Here is an 11,435-nt window from a genome sequence, read left to right on the forward strand (position 1 = left end):
CTCTCTCTTTCTTTCTTTCTCTCTCTCTTTCTTTCTTTCTCTCTCTCTCTCTTTCTTCCTCCCTCTCTTTCTTTCTTTCTCTCTCTCTTGCTCTCTCTCTCTCCTTCACGCGCGTACGCACAGATTTGATTTCACCATATCAACAAACTTCAAAATTGGTAAAAGTTTATCGATTTTTACAGCTATACGCGGGTGCCTCTGTGAGAAAAAGTTGACAAAAACACAGCTAGGGTCATGAACAATGTCCTCCTAAAATTGGAGCGACATGCGTGCTAATTTGTGGACGTGCATAACCCACATCACGTACACACACACACAAACATCTGTTTTATAGATATTGATACATGAATACATACATAGCTCTTCCACCCTTTGACAGATCTTAGTTTTTGTCCCGCAGAGTATCCAACAATCACCCTTCTCAACAAGCAAGCTTGATGGGGTTGCCAGTTTAGATGCCAACAACCTGACCATGCAACGAGTTGTATTGGGTTACATGTTACCAGTAGCACTCAAGAATGACCTGACATAGAAAAAGTTACAAAGGCACAAGAAAATCGAAATAGGATTTCAAAATATACCTAAGAAAAACAAGAGCATTCAGAGAGCGCAAACCTCTGCCAAGGCAACACCAACGTTCACTCAACAATTAGCTAGAGATGATTTTTAAAATGAGAATATCTGAAATAAATTTGACTGCTCTCATGAACAAGAATACTAAAGATGAACCCGACTGCTCTCAAAAATTAAGTAAAAACAAAATGGAAAAATAATTCAGATTCCTTGTCTGGTACCTGATCTATCCCAATGGTAGTCATATAATGTGAAGGTGGCTATAGAAAATTTCATAAAAGTAATAAATAGTTTATCCTTAATTTCTTTCAAGCCTACACATGTCCTCAGTCACAGCCCATGTTTCACTGCTGTGTAGCATAGCTGTTCACACACAGATATCATACAGTCTACCTTTCACTCCTTTGGTAGGCGCTCTCTGAACTTTACCCAGCCTATTCTTATTCTAGCAGCTATGCTCCCAGAGCATCCACAAATTTGTTATATCTTGTATGGTTGTTTATGGGAGTGTTACATTTTGGAATTGTAGTGTATGAGTTGAGTTTCCTGTTTGTGTTTGAAGTATTCTTGAGGTCATTTCTGCATATATTTTTGGATATTTGGAAGACTGATATCTTTATCTAATTCTTTTGTGATCTACTCTCATGCTTTTCTTTGATTTATCTGTATTTTCCTAGTGTGGTTTTGTTTCTATTATGGATTTTTCTCAGTGGTGTTTTACTCATAATCATTAAACCACTGTTGCTGTTTTCCCCATGTTCTTATAGATTTTCTCCTCTTCTTGTTTGGTGTCTTCTTTCCATAATTGCTGCAGTTTTTTCTGGGTTATATTTTAACCAGAAGAGACAGAGATGTTTATCAGAGTGCAGACATTTTTGTTTGAGTCCTTGATATATGCATCTGGAAGGTTTACCTCATAAATCACCTTATAGGTCAACATGACATGTTCTAGATGAGTGTACTCAGATTGTTTGGTACATGTTTTTACCACTTCTTATCTGTTTTCAAATCAACATGTGGATGTATGCACTACTGGACTACCTGCCAACATGCTTGGGTCTGTGAATATAATTGGACTTACTAAGAAATTATGTTTCTAGAAATTATGCGGTCAAGTATCTCAATGCATTAATTGCATAATATCCCGTTGTTATTAGCATAATTTTTCATTCTTTTATTTTGTAATTATATGTAACCAGGTCATTGGTGCAGTGCAGCTAAAATCAGGTCCTTCTGTCTCTGCTTTTAGTCCAGAGCTTTGGAGCCATTGTTAGTTTTCACTTCAGTTGACTTCCTTCCTGTTTAGTATTGGGAGATATTGTTCAGTTTTTTTTTACTATTTTACTTTGGTACATTTTGAAATCCTGTTTCGATTTTCTTGTGTCTTTGTAACTTTTCTATTGTTTCTTCTTTAACTGTAGTTAGTTTCTTGTTTGTACTTTAGTGTTTCCTTATATATAGAGAGAAACATTTTTTGTTAGTCTTCATCTTTCCTTATTACACTAATATTATTTTGTCATATTTTTTATATTCATGTCAAACCATATTCTCCCTGTGTTTGTGATAGGCATATTCTATCTATATCAGTTCTGGGATGGTGGCTTTAAAATGCTGTTAGTGAGTTTTTGCTTTCTTTTTGTCTCTAATCTTTTCAATTCACTTAGCTTCCAGTTATGTTAAGCTGTAGTTTAAAACTAGAATGTATTGTATATTTATAACTACTATCTTATTTCTAGCACTGAATTTAGCTTTTATTATTTGTCTGACTCTTCTGAAGTACTCTTTCCTAACTTCTTTATTCATTTCTCTGTGTTATTTTTTTATTATTTTTTTTATTAGTTTCATCTACTGCTAAGTACTTGCATGAATAGTTCTGGTTTAATTCTCTGATTCTGGTGTGTGTGTGTGTGTGTGTTTGTTTACATATAGAGCTAGTTTTAATTAAGGCTGCAATGCTTTGTTAGTATTTAGGCTGCTTTACTGAAGTGGTGTATTTCATATTCATGACTGTGGTATACTGTCATACACTTTAAGGTAACCACTTCAAGTCATAGTAAGGGTTTATTTTTCTCTTTTTGCTGACTTCTATAATAGCGCAGGTCATTAGAAGCCCTTCTTTACATTACTATTATTCTTACATCCTTTGTCATATGAAAGAAATTATTATTTTGCTAGTGTGTACCACTTTAGTTAGCAGGTATTTTATCTTGAGGTTTGGCAACAAGTCTCCTCTTATCTCAAGAATCTTTCTTAGGGTTCTTGCAGAATACAGGATGGTACTTTTCTGCAGATGGACAATGAGTTTCAATTCCAATTTCTTTCAGTCTTTTAGGTAGTATTTTGGGTGCTGTACCAAGCGTGCCAAATACTACATGAATAATTGCTGTCTTAGTCTTCCATAGCCTTCTCAGCACTCTGGCTAGATCCTGAAATTTCTTAATTTTTTCCTATTTCTTTGTATCAACTCTACTATTATAGGGAATTGCAAAATCTATAATTTTGCATTTCATTTACTTTGTCTTCTATAATCATGTCTGGTCTTCTTGCTTCAATAGTCTTTATGGTGTAGTCCCACAAAATCTTGTAATTCTAATTTATTTATGACAGACTCTGGTTTGTGTTCACATCACTTTACTGTTGTTTTGAAGCCTCACACTCAGCCAACATCTGAAAGCACTCTTTTGCTTACACAGTAATGACTATGCTTATACTCCTTTTGTGCTAGTATATTGCACTCACTCAAAATGTGATTGATACTCTTGTCTCCTTTTCTGAAGATTCTATATTTGCTATCTAAGTTTTGTCAATCTTTGCCTTAATCAGGTTTGTTCTAAGGGCTTGTTCCTGAGTGGCTATAATTAGCATTTCTGTTTCTTGTTTCAAATTCCTGTCCATCAACCAAAACCAGCAATCTTCACTTTCAACATTCTTGGTTTGTTGCAAGAATTGGCCATGCAGTTCCATTTCTTTCTATTTGTTTATTCTGTTGTTATACCTTTTCTTTTTGAATTCTACTGTTTCAGTCACTTTTTGAGTATCTCTGGCTGCCAAAATTTTTTTTTTCCTCTGTACAACATAATTTTTCAGAACCAGTATGGCATTGCAGTACCAAAATTGTCTTCCATATTTAGTAATCTTCTACCATTTTACCTTCTTGGCAGATAGAGTTGGTTGGTATTACTTTAAGGATGGAGTGTATTGCACATTGTTAGCAGCTTTCTAGTTCTTCTATCTAAGTTCTGTAGCTTGATTTTTGTCCATTTCAGAAAGGGAGCAGAGCATCTCAGTATGGGCACAGCCTATGTATTTATGGCTTTAATGATGTTCCTACCATTTAATTTTGTTTCAAGCACCTTCCTAATTCTCCTCTTGTACTCTTTAGTTACTTTCTCTCTCATTTCTCTTTCATTTATCTTATTGTTTGTAGTACACCTGGGTATTTGTATCCCTCATTATTCTGCAGCAATCTAATGATGTTGTCTTGTGATAATTTTATGCTATCAGACTTTATCTTCCAGCATCTCTTCATAATTAATACTGTGCACTTACTTACCCCAAACTGCATTCTAATGTTTTTACTGAATACACTCATTGTTTGGATCAGAGAACCCAGGTCTGTCTCATTTTTTTTGTATATATCTTGAGGTCATCCATATAAAGTAGATGATTATTTTCTCATCTTGGTTTTAGTAAACTCATAGGCTGGCTTGGATTTTCTCAGTGTACTTGTCAGAGGGATTAGCACAATGGTGAATAATAATGGAGAGAGTGAGTCTCAAGTAATCTATCTATCCAACAACTAAATCTTTCCTTCTTACTTGTATATCCTTCTTACCTGTTTATCATTTGATATCCTGCTGTCTATACATAACAGGTCAGCAATTCCCCTTCATTTCATCCAACATACCTATTGCTCTTCTGGTAATAGGTTCTCTTTTCCAGGAAATTACATATGTCATCGGTCACGAGGTCAATTATTAAGGCAGTAAACAGATGGAATTGATAGCATGCCTGAGAAAATGCCTAGTCTTTACAGTCTGAGTTCAAATTCCACTGAGGTCGACTTTGCCTTTCATCCTTTTTCAGACCAATGAAAAAATACCAGATGATGATGGGCACTGGGGCCAATGTAATCAACTAACCCCTCCCCCAAAATTTCAGGCCTTGAATCTAAAATAGAAAGATTATTATTATTATTATTATTATTATTATTATTATTGGCGTTAGGAAGGACATCCAGCTGTAGAAACTCTGCCAAATTAGATTGGAGCCTGGTGTTGCCATCCGGTTTCACCAGTCTTCAGTCAAATCGTCCAACCCATGCTAGCATGGAAAGCGGACGTTAAACGATGATGATGATGATGATGATTAAGGTAGCAAGCTGGCAAAATTATTAGCACACTAGATGAAATGCTTTTTGGCATTTCGTCCATTTTTATACTCTACCAAAGATGACTTTGCCTTTCATCCTTTTGGTGTTGAGCACTGGGGTTGATGTAATTGATAAACTCCCTCCCCACAAAATTTCAAACCTTCCTATAGAAGAAAAAGTTATTATTATTATTCAGTAGTCTTATCTTTATCACATGCTTTCACTGCACTACCAAGCACAGCTCTGGGTGCCTTGGGTATGTGCTGTGGTTTGTTGTGATGCTCTCATTTTTACTGTATAGAAAGTGTTTTGCATAGGATGTGTGCTGTGCCTAGTAGTGTTATTTTTTGTATGTTATATATACTTGTAAATCCTGGTGTTTTTGTTATGTATTTGTCTGAATATTTTTTTATCATACCTAATGCACCTACTATGATAGGAATTGTTTCTGCTTTTAGACTCCTCATTTGAGTTACCTCTATTTCTAGGTCTTTTATTATTATTATTATTATTGTTGTTGTTGTTGCTATTATTATTTAAGACGTTGCACAATATCCAATATCATGATGTTGTTGATTGAAGATATTGTGTCTAACCGCAAGTTTGTACTGTTTGTCAAGTCATAACAAGGACCTCAGACTGGCAGTACTTTACGTAATATATGTGCAGTCCCAAGTAATGCCGATTTTTGCAATACACCTAGATTGTAGAGTATTTCTAAAGTTTCCAGATATTTCTTCAGCTTGGTTAGTATTGAATCCAATGTTCTGATGACAACAGGGACAACCTTTATGTTTGACTTTTGTAGCTACCACACCTTGGCAATTTCAATTCTCAGGTCACTGTATTTATCAATCTCTTTTTTTTTCATGATAATATGTTGATTTCCTGGCACTGCCTCGTCGATTATTAGGCACTCTTGTTTGTCCAGCCTAAAGGTTACAATATCTGGCCTTCGATGCTCTAACACCTTGTCTGTCTGGAAGTCAAAGTCCCAGAGAATTTTTGCCTTCCCTTTTCCCTCCATTACTTTTCCAGTGTATGTTGGGATCAAACACCTGTTACTTCATATCTATACTACCAGCATAGCAGCCAGTGAAGGTTTTGGGCTACCTTGTCATGTCTGCGCTTGTACTCTTTCTGCATAAGACTTTCACAAGTGCTAAAAATGTGATTCATGCTTTTGATCCTTTTCCCACACGTCCTCCAGAGCTCCGTTGCTCTTGTGTGGTATATATCCTTTTCACTGAGTTGGTATTCAATGCCTGACCCTGGGCAGCAATGATTAGGCTTTCAGTATTCTTTTTAGGTCCCTTGCTGAGCCATCTCCATGATGCTTCTTTTAAGTTGTTAGTTTCATGATGGAACATGTAATTCCATGTGGAGTAGAATTTCTTCTCTCTCATTGGCTATCCGTGATCAGAATTCATTAGCACTCTCAAGTCAATTTTTAATAAATCCTTCTGCATTGACAGCATACTGTAGCAGGTCTTGTTTGCTGTTTACCAAATATTCTGCCATGTTTCTTCTTTCACTGTTGATGCACGCCCATATGCTAATCAGCTCATGTCTACCTTTACACCTCTTCATGTAGAGTCTGTGTATGTTCATCTTATGGTGGAGGGCATCATGGATTGTCATTGTCTTTCATGTAATGCGATCGAGTTGGTTAATCTCTTCTTGTGTCCATTTCAGGATGGGTGCACTATAGTGGACTACAGCAATAGCCCATATGCTGATGGCAGTCACAAGGTTCCCTGAGGTGAGCTTTGATTTCAAGAGAAGTTTGAGGTGCTTCAAATATACAGTGATGACCTTGACTTTCATTTCTCTGTGCATGATATTGTCCAACTCCAGGATCCCAAGGCATTTGTACCCATTATCATCCAGGTCTTCCATTCTCCCTCCATTTGGCAATTTTGTGCCCCTATAATCTGCTTTTTCCCCCTATTTTAAAGTGAGCACTGAACACTTTGAAATACCGAATTCCATTGCATCCTCTGAAATTGCTGGCCTTGCACCAAAATTTGAAATCATTATTGTTATTGTTGTTATTCATGGTGTATAAAACTAATTTAATAAGTATGACAACATAGTTTTGCTGCTTTCTTTGCAGCACATCTGCACAGTCTCAATAAGCCTCTCCATTTCAGGCTCTGTTTTTGCAAACAGTTTTAAATCATCCATGAAGAGAAGGTGGTTGAGACATAGCCCATTCTTTCTCAGCTCATAGTGCATGTCGACTTTGCATAGGAGTACAGAAAGTGGGATCAAGGCTACAACAAATAACAAAGGTGAACAAGAGTTTCCCTGGAAGATACCTCTTTTGATTGTTACCTTGGCTAAGTGCTGGTTGTTACAGAAAAGACATGTTTTTCAACTAAGCATGCTGTTCTTAATCAGTGCACACATGTTCTCAGCAATTCCACACATATCGAGTGTTTCCAAAATCCAAAAATACAGCAACATGTAAGCCTTTTCAAAGTCTATCCATGAATGTGGCAACATGTCGAAGCCTTTTTATAGTCTATATTATTATTATTATTATTATTATTATTATTATTATTATTATTATTATTATTATTATTACTATTATTATTATTATCATCATTATTATTATAGAATCATTAGAACACTGGGCAAAATACTTAGGGGCATTTCATCCGTCTTTATGTTCAGAGTTCAAATTCTGTTATGGTCGACTTTACTTTTCATCCTTTTAGGGTCAATAAAATAAGTAACAGTTGAGCACTGGGGCTGATGTAATTGACTATGCCCTTCCCCTGAAATTGCTGGCCTTGCACCAAAATTTGAAATCATTATTGTTATTGTTGTTATTCATGGTGTATAAAACTAATTTAATAAGTATGACAAAATAGTTTTGCTGCTTTCTTTGTAATTTATAAAATTCAAATTATCTTTTCAGTTGACATCATTATAAGAAAGGTACTTTCTACAGAATGGAATCAGATGCCAAATGTCTGTTGTTTCCTAATTATGGCTTATTGCTAGGCTTCAAAAGCATTACAGAACAGTAGAAGAGTAATTATTATAAGAAGTGTCATGTCACTAAACACTAGTTCTTTGGTTTGGTTGATGCCACATTCCCAGCAGTAAAATTCAATTCCCTCCAGGCATTCTTTTAACTGTAGAATTAAACAAAAAATTTTTCCTAGCAGAATATGAAGAAGATATTGTAAAGAAGAGTGTCAAAACTTTTCAACTAGCCAATTAGAAGAGGAAGAGAGCTGCTGTTGATAGCAGAACAAAAAAAAAAAGAAAAGAAAGAAAGAAAGAAAGAAAAGAAAAAGACATAAAGAATCAAACACCCTGTATAAAAAGAGTACTCAAACTGAAGTTTTACTTTTTCATTTATTATTAGCTTCTATGAGAGTTGTGGGTTGGCAGTATCATTAGAGCACTGGACAATATGCCTTACAGTTTTTGTTCAGGTTCTCTATGTTCTGAGTTCAAATCCTCTTGAGGTCAACTTTTATCTTTCATCCCTCTAGAGTCAATAAAATAAAATACAAGCAGATTGACTAAACTGACTAATTCTCTTCACCTATTAACAGCTAAATTAGTGATTATTAGTTCTTATGTAATTAACCTTGTAAACAATAATTTACTGGGATTCCTCATACATAAAAGTAATGTGACCTTAATCCATAAAGTTGTTAATTTATTTCACATCACATATGAAGAAACAAATAGTCTGTGCCTTTACTTCATGAGATTCAGTTTACCAAATTTCTCTTCTTTTCCCTCAGTCTGTAGGATTAGTAAATATAGGATTGTCCTTTCTTTGCAATATTCAAACATGTAAACATTTTGATAATTTTAGATATATTTTAATATTATTTATTTGATTGTCATTTCATAATTGAAAGTATGTTCTTACTGCATATTTCTATAGTCATCAAACTGATTTAATATATCACACCAAAAATAAATTTTGGATTGTCAACACTAGTTCTTTGGCTTGGTTGATGCATCCAATGAAAGTATACCTTAGTTACTGTATGAGGTTTGATCAATAAATATCCAGACTGTTGCCATAGTAATGAAGCTAAAGCACACAGAGAAAAACGGCTTGGCAAAACTTGACCATGAACTCTGCTGTGCATGCACACTAAGTTTTAAAGCTCTAGCTCACTTTTGCTGTTTACAGCAGTTCTTGGTGACCATCGCATTGACCATGACAGTAAAAGTTATCATGGCAATACCTGCTCAGAGGCCTACACAAAATTGCAGAAAGTGTACGGAGAGGAGTGTATGAGCCGCACACAAGTGTACGAGTGTTTCAGACATTTCCAAGATGGCCAAAAAAATGTTGATATTGATGAATGTTCTGGGAGACCTGCAACCAGTAGAACTGAGAAAAACATTGCAGATGTACATGTGGCTCTGAGGGTAAATCATCAAATGACCATCCATGATTCATCAGAGGATGTGCAGATTAGTTACAGTTCAGTTCAGTCCATTATCACTGAGGATTTGGGTATGAGATGCGTGTTTGCCAAGTTCGTACCAAAACTGCTTTCAGCTGTCCAAAAAGACACCCGGGTTCAGTTGTACAAGATCTCCTTGATTGTGTTGAGAATGATGAAAACTTTTTGAAAACTTTGCATAGGACTCTGAGCAGGTTTCACCAAGCTTTTAGCAAAATATGATGCAGATTCTCTGCTCAACTTTCTCTGTCATGGTCAATGCGATGATCACACGCTACACATCTTCCTTCAAAGCACTGTTGTAAACGGTAGAAGTAAGCTAGACAATTAAAACTTAGTGTGAATACACAACAGAGTTCAAGGTCAATCTATACCAAACAGCTTCACTCTCTGTGCTTTAGCTTCGTTACTATGGCAACAGTCCGGATACTTATTGATCAGACTATGTAGAAACAGAAATAAAGTTAACAAGAAACAAACATAAAACTTTGTCTTTTCAAATAAATAAGCTATGTGATAAATACGGACATACTAGGACACGTCTATTCCATAGTTAAAGATGCATGGTGTACTTTTATGAGATGCAGTGGGTGGGAAGTAATGTACTAGATCAGCCATAAGCAAACTTTAGTCTACACAGGATTTCCAAAATGTCTCACCTTTTGAAAAATGACCTTGAATTTTTTTAATAGTGTGGCTTGCCTGATGATGAACCATGTCTCATGTGGCTTGCTTCTTGAAAAAGGCTGCCCATGACTGTACTAGATATTAGACCACAAGATTATGAATTCACATTTTACTTCAAATATTGTTTTAGAATGCAAAGCATATTATTCTATTAGATTCTGACTGTCTTCCTTCATGGTTAAATAATTGCATGTAGGAAGGGTGACAGGTTATATAAACAATTATTTCACAGTTGTTTTCAATAATCTTTAAACCAAAAATGTTCTTAAGACAGGTTGCCCCTGGGAGCTCCTCTATGCTGATGACCTTGCTCTAATTGCTGAGTCACTATCAGAACTAGAGCAGAAGTTTCAGGTGTGGAAGCAAGGATTAGAATCGAAGGGCCTTAGAGTAAACCTAGCTAAAACCAAAGTCCTAATAAGTAGGAAGGTAGACAAACCACAAACCCCTTCAGGTAGATGGTCCTGCTCGATCTGTAGAAAAGGCGTAGGTAGAAACTCTATAAGATGTACCCAGTGTAAGCTATGGACACATAAGAGGTGCAGCAATATCAAAGGAAGGCTAACTAGCAAGATAGATTTTGTATGTGACAGATGCTCAGGAGCAATAAACACTGAAAATGTGCAGAGAACAACTTCTGCCACATTCCAGGGAGAAAAACTAGAAGTAGTTAATAGCTTCCGTTACCTAGGTGACCAAATTAGTAGCGGGGGGAGGGTGTGCTGAAAGTGTAGCTGCTAGAATAAGAATAGCCTGGGCAAAGTTCAGAGAGTTCTTACCTCTGCTGGTGACAAAGGGCCTCTCACTCAGAGTAAAAGGCAAACTGTATGACGCATGTGTACGAACAGCCATGCTACATGACAGTGAAACATGGGCCATGACTGCTGAGGACATGCGTAAACTTGTAAGGAATGAAGCCAGTATACTCCAATGGATGTGTAATATAAGTGTGCATACTCGACAGAGTATAAGTACCTTGAGAGAATAGTTGGACCTAAGAAGCATCAGTTGTGGTGTGCAAGAGAGACGATTGCGCTGGTATGGTCATGTAGCGAGAATGGATGAGGATAGCTGTGTGAAAAAGTGCCACACCCTAGCAGTTGAGGGTACCTGTGGAAGAGGTAGACCCAGGAAGACCTGGGATGAGGTGGTGAAGCACGACCTTCAAACATTAGGCCTCACTAAGGCAATGACTTGTGACCGAAACCTTTGGAAATATGCTGTGCATGAGAAGACCAGGCAAGACAAGTGAGACCATAATCCGTGGCCTTTACCAGGGGTGTAGCCAGCCCACTTATTCGTACCTTTCCTTCTTTGGACACAAAACCCTGCTTGCGAAGACCTGTTGAGGC

General features: G+C 36.4%; 2 long non-coding RNA genes across 2 annotated transcripts in view; one reads left to right on the top strand and one right to left on the bottom strand.

Moving 5' to 3' along the window:
- The window catches only part of LOC128247358 (uncharacterized), a 26,208-nt gene extending 17,735 nt beyond the window's left edge, over positions 1 to 8,473 (top strand). Inside the window, exons 2-3 of the long non-coding RNA XR_008263760.1 lie at positions 6,641 to 6,707; positions 7,872 to 8,473. This is a non-coding gene — a long non-coding RNA (uncharacterized LOC128247358). The remainder of the gene's footprint in view (positions 1 to 6,640; positions 6,708 to 7,871) is intronic.
- Positions 1 to 11,435, bottom strand: part of LOC128247354 (uncharacterized) — a 38,056-nt gene that overhangs the window by 25,001 nt on the left and 1,620 nt on the right. The window lies entirely within an intron of this gene.

This window comes from Octopus bimaculoides, chromosome 1, assembly GCF_001194135.2.
Source record: "Octopus bimaculoides isolate UCB-OBI-ISO-001 chromosome 1, ASM119413v2, whole genome shotgun sequence".
Taxonomy (NCBI): domain Eukaryota; kingdom Metazoa; phylum Mollusca; class Cephalopoda; order Octopoda; family Octopodidae; genus Octopus; species Octopus bimaculoides.